This window comes from Harmonia axyridis, chromosome 5 (genome assembly GCF_914767665.1).
Source record: "Harmonia axyridis chromosome 5, icHarAxyr1.1, whole genome shotgun sequence".
NCBI lineage: Eukaryota > Metazoa > Arthropoda > Insecta > Coleoptera > Coccinellidae > Harmonia > Harmonia axyridis.
In genome coordinates, this window is record NC_059505.1 from 23,875,833 (window position 1) to 23,890,072 (window position 14,240).

General features: G+C 34.5%; 1 protein-coding gene across 3 annotated transcripts in view; it reads right to left on the reverse strand.

Annotated features, from left to right (window-relative positions):
* LOC123681189 (POU domain, class 6, transcription factor 2) overlaps window positions 1–11,945 on the reverse strand; it is a 114,014-nt gene extending 102,069 nt beyond the window's left edge. Inside the window, exon 1 of one of the 3 annotated variants that reach the window (XM_045619441.1) lies at window positions 11,456–11,945. The gene's annotated coding sequence lies outside the window, so the exon portion shown is untranslated. The remainder of the gene's footprint in view (window positions 1–11,455) is intronic. The other 2 variants (XM_045619440.1, XM_045619439.1) reach the window with 2 other exon arrangements.
* Between the last annotated feature and the right edge of the window lie 2,295 nt (window positions 11,946–14,240).

Here is a 14,240-nt window from a genome sequence, read left to right on the forward strand (position 1 = left end):
ATCGACCGATCGATGAACTCACCCTGTATATAGAAATGCCGCGCAAAATTTCATGTTAATAGCATCTTCAGAAAACCATAGAGAATAAAGCAATATATAAGAAAAATTGAGGAAAGAACTGATGTGATATCAAAAGTTCTTAGCAATCGATGGTATATTTGTAGTAGGTATTGTTGCACTTTCCTTCCGGGATAGGAAAAGCCATTTCTGATTGTTTTTTCGAAACACTTAAAACCTGTTCTTGATCATCTATTACCACTCCTTAATGGCCGAGGCCGCGCCTTTCATGTTGCTTCAACTTTATTCAACATGACTTTTATTTCAGAACTTCCACGGAACTTTTTATTTCTGGAAGCTTAAATTCAATAGTTTCATTTCAGTGAAAATGCTCGACGCTAGCAAACGTTTTAATTGAAATTGTATTGGGTCTATTGTTTTTATATGCTTCAATTGTTGGAAGTACATAAATTGAACTGAATGTAATGATGAAAAATTAAGTATATAAAATACTGCATCATCACAAATCTGTTTTTTTTTTCAATACAAAATCCTTTTATGTCAAACCGCATCTCAGTAAATATATACTTATAACGAAATAGTTAGAAAGAATGAAAAAAGGCTTGAATTATGATACATTATTCTACTATATCGCTATTGGCCGAACTTACTTCCATTTTCGGATTGTAGAATTGATGGTGCACCCCATTGAAATCAACTCAAACAGTAAGTTTTCAATCTCAAGTCAAGTAATTATTTATTGAGTACTTGACTTAACATAGAAAAACTACTAACTGATCTGAACTTGAGTTGTTTTCGAGTCAAGCTTGAGCTTGAGTCAAGTAGCTTGACTATAAAGCCAAGACGTGAATCCCTACACTCAATATGCAAAATATGTCAAGAAGCACGTTTGAAAGTTCGTTGCCGTTTTTGTAAGTAGAGGGCGAATTTGAATAAATTCAGGTACCTAGTTGGTACAATAAAATGAATTTGAAATCACCATCCGTACTGTTCTGCATTTAAATAAACTCAACTTTGACACCTGGTGTTTATTTCGAATCATTTCGGATTGAGGACTATTCCGTTCTTTTTGGTTTTTAATTATGTGTGACAGGATTTTCTTGAACTTAAATACCATAATATTTCTTCTTGTTTCACATTCTTGTAATTTTTTGGATTCATTCATCATGCGATTCCTTTCTGCATAACCAGTATAATGTGAATGGTATGTAACACGTCGAACAGATCTGCAATTTTCACATAATATACTATTGTTTTGTTCAGTCACTGGTGCTATTTTTCTACGCCGTCAATGATGCAAATATCAAATCTTGTTAATCATCGGTACTGCAATGTAGAACGCTTAGCGGCGAGTGTTGCTAATTTTACTTTTCGGATTACTTTATCGAATTGTTCGTTATTCGAATAAAATCTATTATCAGTTCGTTTTGATGTTAGAACTTCGTTCTAAGCGTTGTGATATTTTGCGTCGGCGTCTACATGGCAACGAATATACAGGAGGAGTCTTTGTCATATACATATATTTCAACTGAAGATCCTTGAGGTCAAAAAAAACATTTTTTTCCTTTACCATTTTTTTTTTTCGATTCGGCCCGGTTATAAATTTCTGAGCTTTGGCACAGCTCTGGTAATATGAAGATACTTCATTAAAATCAACATTCTATTTTGAAGAATCCAGATCACTCTCGAAGCCCATTATTAAAATTCACAAAATAGTCCCATCATAATGACAACAATCTAGATCTGAAAATCCCACTAAAGACTGCTGCTATCGAACATTACTGTATTCTTCTTCAGGTCATTCAAGCTTACATCGGAACATAGCACTAGGTACATACTAGACAAATTTTTATGGGATTGGATTGAATACTTTTATTCTTTTGATATTCGATTAATTCATCCTAGAGCATATGATTGACACACTTTCAAGAGGGTCATCATTGTTTTAATGTGAAAACAAATTGAGTGAATTGAAAGAAACAGGATATTCAATTGTGAATATTTATATTGAATACGTCTAGTTTATTTTCAATGCCAAAATCAAGATGAATCACGTACACGTACACGTAACAATCACACCAACTGCCAAGAGACAATACAAATGTCACTAGGATGTATAATATAATCTGAATTTTTCATTGAATTTCGACAATATTCCACAAAACTTCAATGAAATAGAGAAAATATCGTCTAATACTCGTTGCAGAAGGCAATTCCAATACTCATGATTTCGAAAACTTGCTCCTTCGTCGCTCGTTTTCGAATTTCGCATTCGTGTTGAAATAGGACCCAATTGACCAACTTGTTTTATATACTATTATGACATAGTTGAAACAATGCAAATGCTTCATTTCATAAAAAAATTGCTTTTCATCAGAATGCACATTGGCAGCACACGAAATTTGAAGTTCAAACTAAGAACTTTCACAGATGAACTTCATTTATTTCAAAATGTAAGGTTCAATGGTAATTCTTGTACGAAATGAAATAGACAACGATAATTAATGAATTATCAAAGCTAATGGTAGGCAACCTCATTTCGTTATTATTATCGAAAATGGAATGGAAAATCAAGAGAATAATATCTAATCTTTATCGTCAACGAAATTGGGATAACTCATTCATTGTATTATAAATACTACTTCGTTCAACAAATGAAATGTTAAAAGTGAGATGATGACGATTTTTCTAATAAAGTTACTCATTTCCAAGATTCAAATGGTATAATGTTATGCTTGGAAAAACTTCAGAGTGCATGTTTCCAAGTGTGGCACAGCTCATTACGAAAATTTAAAATGGCTCTATCTTCTCATCTAGGCCGAATCAGAAAAAATGGTGAAAAAAAAGTTTTGCTTTTAACCTCAAGAATCTTATGTTGAAAGACTGAAAGACAGGCGCAGAGGCAATCATCATGAAAGATAAAAAAAACATTGCCTCATGCGCTCATCGTCTACCACGCGACAACATCGGCCCGCGTGTCCATCGAATACGTTTTCAGCCGGTTCGTCTCAGAAAATGTGTACATCAACCGGCTAAAGACAAAATTTGCCGTAGCAAATAAACATTATATCGAACTCTACTAGCTACCACAATAAAGTTATCAGAACCGCTTTGGATTTTCAGAATTTTCTCTGTCATAATTTTAGGTTAATTTATAACCCTATTGAAAAATGTTCTCTAATTGTCGGAGAAATCGCGGATTCTGCTAGCTCAAAGTTAAGCTAGCAGAATCACCAAGGTAATCCCTGATAAGGCCCATTTCAGGTTTACATTCGAACACATTGCCAAATTTTTTAATATATATATACGTTTTTTCAAAAAGGGTAAAGGTAGAATGAATGAAGAAACTCCGGAGAACAAATTCACTTACTTAGTGATTTTAGGCTCTATTCGGGCTAATTTATTATCCCTTATACACGTTTTTTGCTCTTCAGTTTAACGCAATATCATGGGTTCTAATAGATATTCTCTGACAGTAAAAAATACAAGTATATTATATAAGAAAAATCGGATTGCATAATAATTTTTTGGTCATTGTAGGCTCACATCAGAACCCACTGCTGAATTCCTTGAGTCTTTAAAACAAAATTATGGGTTCTGCAACTTCGCCCATAACAAAAACTTGCCAAATTTCAGGTCAATTGGGAGACTGGGATTTGTATAACGAATAGTTATATAAACAAATCACGACAGTCGAAGTACAATTTTAATCCCCTGACTTCACGTCACAGTTTATTTAAATTTGAATCCTTGAAATTTGTTTAAAAGAATCATGGAAGTTGTTCTCGAGTAAGGAAGTTGCAGCAACAAATTTTGAAGCAAATTTTATTCCAATATCTCTAATAGTTATTAGAAAAGTTTCAAATATCGTACGGCGCATGGACAGATTTTTTTTTCAGATTTTTCAATTAGAACGATTTTGGAACGTGAGCTTCAGGAAGGCTGGAATTTTTTTCCGAATGATTCCAAAGGTTAATTATTAGTAAAAATAATGTACCAAAAAGGAATTCTAATAAGAAGATAGCTGTGAGTACCTACAATTATCGATGGATAAAAATCGAGAATTTGATGATTGTCCTCAATAAATTTTTGGATATTTTGAAATTTAGTTGATAATAGAAGCTATTTCAGAATATTCGTTTCAGTTCGAATCTTTTCTTAAGAAATATCTCATTGTTTAGAATCCATTCCAATTTATTTAAACTAACAATTGGATCAGTGTTAAAAGACATCAATTAATCACAGCAAATATCTAGGCATTTCTGATGCCTGTCTATTTTTTCTCGTAATGATTGCATTAATCAGAATCTTTGTATTTAAGAATATGACCCAATTGGAGTCCAAAAATTCAATTCAATAGATCCCCCTAGAGGAAAAGAAATGCTATTATGAAATACAAAACGAATTATGATCATTATCTACACTCATTTCGAAATTATCGTTAGGTTATATCTCTAATCGCGTTTTTATGAAATCAAAAGGTGTTGGACCCGTTGTTCGCAAAATGATGTTATTATTGAAGTCATTAATCAACAAAATAATTTGATAAATCTTCATTAGCAAGAGGCAAATCTTCGCGGACCAATGTGCACGTTTAGAAATCGAAATGACGAGGAAAGTTTAGGAAATGTGTAATTCAATTCCGAAAACTAATTATATTATATAAAGTAAGCTAATTATTGGTAACTCGACAAATTGCCGAGAACCGTGTGTAATTAGTTTCAACAGAAAATTTCGGTAATTGAGGCGGATTTCACCGCCTAATGATTTTTTGTATGATTAAATCGGGATAATTCATTTATGGGTGTATATTGAATTACAGACAGGATCGGCCCTGAAAAGCTCGGGCTTTTCAATCTAAGATATGATGTTATCATTTTTCGCACAGTTCTTGAAGTAAACAATATCAGATGCGGTGAATTTTTTTTTCAATTCACAAGGAACATTTTTAGATATACAGGGTGTCCCGAGAGTAACTGTACATTCTCTTACCAGAGGTAGAGAAGGACTAGGTGAGTACGGATTAGATGAGTACGGATTAACTGCAAAAAATTAATTTTTGCCTTTCCTCAGAAAGCTACAGGGTGAGTTTGCATATCCATGGAAATACTAAAACCATCATATATTCCAGGACCGGACTCATTATTTCTCATTTGAAGTTTTGAGGTTGAGAATAACACTTTATATTAGTACTGAAACCATCATATATTCCAGGACCGGACTCATTATTTCTCATTTGAAGTGTTGAGGTTGAAAATAACACTTTTTATTTTGAATCTGAAATCAATCAATCAAAGAGTACATGAATTCAGTGTCAGCTACTTGGGCGCTATCACCCAAAGTTGTCACATCTAACATTCTTTCTTTAAGAATTTTTAAAATTGGACAGAGTTCGAAAAATTTGATTTATTCAGGAGTGAGACATCTCCTAAAAGTTGTGAATGAATATAAAGAAAAAAAATCTTCTTTAAAACACAGTGAACATTTAGTTTATGATGATAATTTGCTAATAAATTAAATAATGCATCAATGAAACAACAATACGAAGCAGAAAAATAATATGCTCAAAGACAAAATATTTATTCCTTGGAAAATTGAAACTGTAATTTGAGATGGTAATTACTTACTTGTTATGTTCCATATTGTTATAAAATTTTGGAATCATCAAATGATCAATTTGAAAAATAGAGAATATGCAGAAATTATGTTCTTGTATTTGTTTTGCGTACCTAAGGGAAATAGACGAGGCTCAGTTCACCAAAGATGGTAGTTCAATACTCAGATTTTTGACGGTTGCTTGGCCAATTCGGTTCATCCTGACTTCTTACAAATTATTTAACCTGACATGCTGCAAAGCATAATTACAGGAATATATTTTCAACATGATGGGTTGAACCGTTTCAGATTAGATGTGAGAAATCACCTTGCTAGGATAGCCCGAGACGGAATCCCAGGTACCAGAAGACCAGTCGGCAGACCCCCTAAGCGCTGGAAAGACTCCTGGATATCTACATCCACCGAGGACTAAAGTGGAATATACAAGCCCTAGGCTAAAATTAAGAAGAAGAAGAAGACCTTGATAATACTTATCCAAATATATAGATATGTCGAGGAATACCCGTTTCATGGATTTCTCGATCTCCAGACCTCAACCAACTTGATTATTTCTTATGGGAAGAATTGATGGATATGGATAATGCTGAACACATCCAGTAAAGAGACGTATTGAAGCTGAATTTATGTAATTTTTGAAAATATGAACAAATTTCAAATGCAAAATGCTAAGTGTCTCGACCTCGGGGCATGTATCAATTACATCCCAAATTTCAATAAATTCTACCGATAAGTTCGGTTATGATGATGGTTTCATTATTTCCATGAATATGAGAACTCACCCTGTAGCTTTCTTAGGAAAGGCAGAAATTAATTTTTGTGCAGTCAATCTCATCTGGTCCTACTGTACCTTTGGTAAGAATATATACAGTTACTCCCGGGAGTCCCTGTATATACATATAATTAAATTAATAGGCTTATAGTTCAGTGTGAATAAGGAAACTGAAGCTGTATATACCATTCCACGAGAAGTTCAACCTTCAGTTTTTCATTTTTGACGACTCGAGAATAAAGTCCTTAGTAATTTCGTCACCGCGTGTCTGGGATTTTCGAATTATGGTCGAAAACAATGAGTTTCGACTCACCGATTTCCTCGCTGATTTCGAATAAGTGGAAAAATTCAATTCTTTCCGTCCACAAACAACACAACTCTGGAACAGAAGAACTTAGAAACTTGAAACTTCAGGATCGGATATCGAATGCCGCGGTTAGGTTCGTTAATGCGTAAATCAGGTTAGCGGCTTCGTTGATATGACTCGAATATGGTTCAAAATGAAATTTTTCTGATAATAATCCGAATATTGAATAAAAAACAATATTTTCGAGTGAATTGGAATTCAGTTGATACAATAAAATAATAACTCGATTGTTCCTAAATTTGAGAGAATCATATGCAACCATCGTATTCAAGAGAAGCGTATCATCAAAGCCCATCATCTGAATGAACTAACTGACAACTCTTAAAACGTAATAAATTACAACTAATGTCACTTATGTAGTCTCCAAAAGACGCATGAATGAACGGATGCTGAAAAATTTCTGACGCCAATTCTAAATTTCAAAAAAAAAAAAAATTCAATCAGATGGACCTATTATTGCAATGTAATATTCTGCGAATGCTTCAGTTTTCCAATAAATAACACTACAGTTGATTCGTAGAATTTATCCCGACTTTAGCCTATCAGCGTAGGGAGAACTCTCCATTCGCAGTCTGCTTTCTCACTCCCCGATGAGGAGAATATTGGAGTATTCACTCAATCCCGGATCCTTAAAATATCAGAAGAATAGAGCTCGGTTGTGTCCGGTCCTTGTGACCCCTCTGGTCCTCGTCGATCCTTTGGTTCGCTTTCACGCGATTCCGTCGATCTTTTGATTTGTCCGTCGCTTCCTAAGAATTTTCCCAAAGTTCTTGCTTAGCCCAAAAAACAGCTTTTTGTGTTATATTACATATATATTTACTCACCAAGTGCCCTTCTATTGGAATCTGCTAAGTAATCATCTTCTCCGTAGCATACTTAGACAGTTTATTGTAATTGGATCGATCTTATATCTTTCCGAAATTTTCGTCAGCCAGCCATGTGGAATTGTGTCGATAACCTTATAGTCAACTATGAAACTTTGAAAGCTTGGTTGCATATGATGGAATCGAGGAAGGAGTCTATTATCAATAGTTCCTTCGATCCTAGCGCATTCTTAGAACATCCTTTGTGCTGTGTTGCCATTAAATTATTTTTGTCACTATGGTTTTAGATAAGAGATGCTAAACATGATGAGAAGATATTGTCGGAAGGCATAACATGATTTGCGTAACACAGCGGATCCATCAATAGGATAGGAGTTAAGCGATCTCTGATGTTAAGAATGTGGGCATGTCCATATGATTATCAATTGCAGTTATCAAAGATTCGACCAGCCTTCCACGTCTACACCAAAATTTCTACAACCAAAAGTTATGGACATAGAGGAGAAAATTTATTTGTGACGCGAATTCTTCATATAACCATATGGTCCCAAATATGAGGTTCGATTGTCCATTTGTCATTGGGGTCATCTCTCATTAAGCATATCTTCTAAATCGAACATATTGATCAAGATTTCTTTTTGATTTTTTTGTCAAAATTAATCGGCAGGATACGAGGTTCCTAGTGGATATGTTGATTGGAAATTGAGGCAACACATACTGATGATTGTTTATGCAGAAAGTAGTGGAATCTCGTGCTTTAATTTACCTCCTGATCATCTGCAGTCCACTAACGCTTCGGAAAAACCGAAACGATATGTTGCCATTCCTACCCCGTTTTCTGGATGTTTCATGGAGATTAAATTCGCACTTTGTCATAAATTCCGACAAACCACAGTCAACAAACTAATACCTTTGATATTATAACAACTTAAAAGAAAATCGAATATCTTGTCAGAAGTGTGTCCTAATTTCTGTTTCAGTCAACTTGCTATTGGTTGGTAATTCACCCATATTGAAAAACCAAAATTATTGAAATATTCAACAATTTCTAGGGTTCTTACGTTGTATCTCTCAAGATATCAGAAAAAATTCTGTATTGAGGAGGAGAATAGCCCTTATATACCTATAAATAATTTGCAGCATTCATTTCTGTATTCGCACGGAAGTTGTTAGAGAACTTTGTTGCTTGATTGAATTTGCTGCATTTCAGAGGTGAAAATCAAAGATTTAATTATGATGAAATTTCAAATTTGATAAATATCATAAAATTGAATATACCGGGTTATTTATGTAGGTTGGATCCTCAAACTAAAAACATTCATTTCTGACAATTTCAATGAAATGATATTGGCATGTAAACTATGTCACTATGCAACTTCTGATTATATCCGAAGTTGCACATATTTTTTTCGTAAAACACCTTATATATTATTTGGATCCCTTCGAGTGAATGAGTTGTTAATCGATAAAAATTCGATTAACCTAGGCATCAATCATCAACAATTTCCAAAACCTTTACCAATATATTTAACGGCAAACATATATCGAGATCCTATACAGTTCTCGACAAAACGACAAATGAACAATGTGAGTTTAATCCGAAATAATCTTAATGAAGGATTAAAAGATGTTATCGATGACGAAATCTTGAAATTAATGAGTAGTCCACCTAAGCAAGACAGCAAGTGAAGACGAATTGATGAAATGACTCAGAGAGGTATTATAGAGCCTGTCAAAGATGGCCCACCTATTTTGTCAGTCCTTTGGTAGTGATACCAAAATCAAACGGGAAAATAAGAATTTGTGTAGATTTCACAAAGCTAAATCAATATGTTTCAAGACCCATTCACTCCATCAAATCTCTTTGGGAGGTAGTCTCTACTCTTACATTCGTAGAAATTCAAAATATTCTTCAACTGTGATATTGTTATATTATTAGTTTAGTTATCTAAGATGCTATGAAATAAGAAGGACAGTTGTCAATTGAGACTGAATGAAGTCAATTTTACTTCTTCAATATACTTATTATCCTCGTTATTATCATAACATGCCGCAGTCGTAATAATGTCGAAGTCAAAGAAATTAAAAAGGAGATCATCTGGAGTCGACAACGTATTGGAACCCTGGACGGACACCATTGCGTCAACCCAAAATTTAATGAAGAATTTTGATTTATGAACAATAAAATCGTTCAAGAGCTTTCAATATAGTTTCACTCAGCCAATAGCAGAAATAAAAACTTCTCTGGTAGAATTAGTGCCAAAAAATATTGAAGAAATAACGGATGATTCAGTTGAGGCTAGACAAGTGACACACAGATGATTGGCTGACTTCTGTTGTTGACGCCGCTTGTTCGTTGTATTCCACCAAGTGTTGCTCATCTCAATACTTTTTCACCGTACTGATGAGGACCGAAATCCCAAACACGTGTCCACGATTAGCGCTTTTTCCTTGAGTGATGGCCATAAATCTTATCTTTGTTTTTGAAAACTTATCCTCAATTAATTTTTGTTATATAAAAAATATGCTATTAATGTAGCCTTTTTCAGTTTGAAAATAAACAAAAAAAATTTTTTTCAAATTTACATTTTCGTGGCTTCGGGTCTAATATGTCATTGAAGAATCCTCTTCGAATTGAAAATAAGAACTTACAATTTTTGAAATATATAATAACTCACTCTTATTTATTCGAAAGCTTCCTATAATATCAAAGAAAATTTCATTCAATGATGTCAAGTTTATCAAGTAGATAGGTAATCAGATTCATAAAAGACACATATGATAAACATTCATATAACCCAAAAATTTTAAAATGAAAATATTTCAGCCAAAAAGTCTTTGAGTGAAAAACCCTGTCATCAAATTTAAAAACAAAATTCCAATGGGTTCTTAAGGATGAGCCTGATGATTAACGTTTTGTTAATGATTCTATTAGTATTTACTAGAAAAGGGCTGAATACAATATTCTCGACAATATTATTTTCATTGAAATATCCTTGATATATTTATATGATCACTCAGTTACAAAAATTTGAGTGAATACTACAGCAGTACTACCAGTAGGTACTCTCAACATGAATTGATGATTTCTATATCATCCTTATAAATCATAGAAAGATCACAATGTTTCAAATGAAAAATAAAGGGTGATTTAATTGATAGAAACAATACAATGTAGTTATTATATTTGTTGATGCGTTATTAAAAAAAAAAAGACATTAACCCTCTATAGTGTCATTTGCGACAGTTAGATTATTTCATGAAGAAAAAAGATGAATATGATATGTTTTAGAATATTTTGAATACACCTTCCGATAGTTCAAGACTAGTTGTGAATTCTTGATCGGATAATCATGTTACTATGCATATCTATCTGCTGATCTGACCTTCATTCGTTTTACATTTATTCTTCGCAATTTCCGCAAAGAAAGACTTAAGTACTTATGCGAAAAAAATCGGACAGTTTTCTCTGTGCTAGTCGAGGTGCTAGTTTAACTATTCCCATATGAAATCCGAAATATACGAAAGGTTATGATTTCTTTTTCAATAGTATCAGGGAGATTTTCGTAATTTTCAATTTTTGCCTTATATGAATATATGAATAGAAGACATATCGGAATTCTTCAAAACTTTCAAATTTAGCTATTGGCAAAATGTTGGCTTAAATAATAATATATTCGGGGCAATTTAAATTCATGAACATCTCGGTGAACAAGTTTTAAATCCAAGTGGATTTAAATGTAGTATTTAATTCAATCCAACGAAGATAAACAGAAAAAACTACCGAATTATGAGAATGTCATGCAAGCATGCAATTAGATATATTGAATAATTAGCATGTGATAAATATCAGAAACATACCAGAAGTAATGACACTCGACTTCGAACGATAAATATCTGGAAAATAGGAAGCCGTCTTGATCGTCTTTACGTCACGTCTATCCAAACTTGGCTACTTATTCAATCTAGTAGCAGCTTATTGAACTGTTTATAAGTCCATTTAACCATAAATTACTGAATTCCTTCACAATAATAAATAATTAAGCGGTCCTATTGGTAGAGAAGCACACGCGAGAGCGATGCAATGTTCAGATTGTTTATAATCGACTGTCACTGTGAGAACACGTGGTGGATTGTCACTTCAAGGGATTGGAGTAGTCTGGGGGTGAGATCCAAGTTTGAACATAGAGAATGAACGGGAGAGTAAAGTTTGAATTGACGCGGCAAGTTGCATGTGGTGACGGTGTATCGCAGCGCAATCTCTATGTCGCTGTTCGAAATCAAGTAGGCTACTGGCAGTGCATAACAAGTGAGTCTCGACTTTCCACAACCTACGTAGACTTACCCCTACCGGTCCACAGTTCTATCCCCCATGAGTTAAACCCTATCTACGTTTCGGTTGCTACGCATGAGCAAAGATGATAATTAGATTCGTAATGTCCAGTTTGTTATTGCGAAGAGTTGGGGGTGAGGGGAACAGAAATGAGAGAGAGATGGACTGAAGAGGAGAAGTTACTGCTAAGACTTCACAGTTAATCCTCCTAAAGTTTGGGAGCGTAATGATTGTGATATTTCAGAATTACTATCTGAAGGGTGTTTTGATTGAGAAATATAGCGGGTGTATTGAATGGGAATTTTCGAGAAAATCGGTTTACATTTCTATAGACCTTCACGAACTTTTGTCGCCAAAAATTAGTTCATTACTTCCATTGAAAAAAATGATTGCCGAAACGGTTGCTGCATGTTATGAATTTCTTACTATCTCACTATTTTCTCGAAATTGAATGCTTCATACATAGTCTCAATCAGTTTCTTCAATGCAGCATAGTTTTGAATCGAATATAAGGTTTTAGATAACAATCTTATATAAGTTCAAATATCTAAGGAAAAACATAAATAGTTTGAAACATCTGAACATATTATATAATGCGCTCGTGCAATCCCAGCTATCCTATGGTGTAATTGGTTGGGGTGGAGTACTGGACTGTCATAAAAGAAGATTGGATGTACTACAGAAGTATTTCCTCAAAATAATACACCGGAAAAAAATTACGTTCCCCAGTAAAGAACTTTATGAACTGGCCAAAGTACCCGATATAAGACAGGTTTATGCACTGAAAATCGTTCTGAACATCTACGAACGAAAAATTAATGTCAAAGCGAACGACCATCAATATCGTAGAAGAACTGCCGAAAAAAACTATGAACGCCCAAGATCAGTAAAGAGGATAGGCCAAAGATGTTGCACCTACATAGCCCCGAGACTTTTTCCCCTAGTACCACAAGAAATAAAAAATGTGAAGAACAAAATATCATTTAAAAGAAAATTGAAAAAATGGATAATAGACTTCGATAAAACAAAATTACATAAAATAATAAATCAGAACTATTAATGTACACACGAATATGACAAAGAGAAATACAGAAACTGACACAAAAATCACGATTTCGACAGATATACTACAGGATTTTCGATAAATATAATACAGGATTTCGACCATTATCTGTGATGAAGCACACGTTTGTTCCACTTAATTAGAAGATAATATATTTTGCGGTGTATAAAGAGTAAATTTTATGTTCATTACTGTGCACAGTTTATATTTTTATAAAACTCTACAGTATAACAGAGTTTATTGAATGTATTTTCATGAATAAACTCTCTTATTATTATTATATCAGGTGTGTGAATAAGTCTTTCCCGTTTTTTGTAAGAGATGGCGCCACCAATACTGTGCGAGTATTTAATGGTTACATATGTCATAATCAAAGCTTATTCATCTGTCAACAATTCCACACTAACACATTAGTTGAAATTTTTTCGCATCATAAATTTTTGAAATCGTGAAAATGTCGAAATTTGAGCCGAGTCGACGTCATTTGCGGGAAGTTTCACTTTATTGGTTCAATTTGAAGAAATCTGCTGCCGAGGCGCATCGGTTGCTTCAGGAAGCTTATGGAGAAGGTTGTGTCGATGATTCAAGTGTTCGCGGATGGTTTCGACGCTTCAAAAGTGGCGATTTCGACGTGGAAGACAAGGAGCGTTCCAGGCGGCCGCAAATCTTTGAAGATCAAGAATTGGCGACTTTGCTTGATGAAGATTCGTGTCAAACGCAAGAAGAACTTGCTGAAGCATTGGGAGTTGACCGAACAACCATTTCCAAGCGTTTGAAAGCCATGGGAATGATCCAAAAGCAAGGAAATTGGGTGCCGTAGGAACTGAAGCTGAGAGACGTCGAACGGCGTTTTTTCACTTGCGAACAGCTGCTTCAGCGACATAAAAGAAAGGGTTTTCTGCATCGTATCGTGACTGGCGATGAAAAGTGGATCCGTTACGATAATCAGAAGCGAAGAAAATCATGGGGACTACCCGGCCATGCATCATCATCGACGGCCAAGCCAAATATTCATGGCGCCAAGCTCATGCTCTGTATATGGTGGGACCAGCTAGGTGTGGTTTACTATGAGCTTCTGAAACCGAATGAAAGGATCACAGGCGAGGTCTATCGACGACAATTGATGCGTTTGAGCCGCGCACTGCGAGAAAAACGGCCACAATACTCCGACAGGCACGACAAAGTTATTTTGCAACATGACAATGCTCGCCCACATGTTGCACAGCCGGTGAAAACATACTTAGAAACGC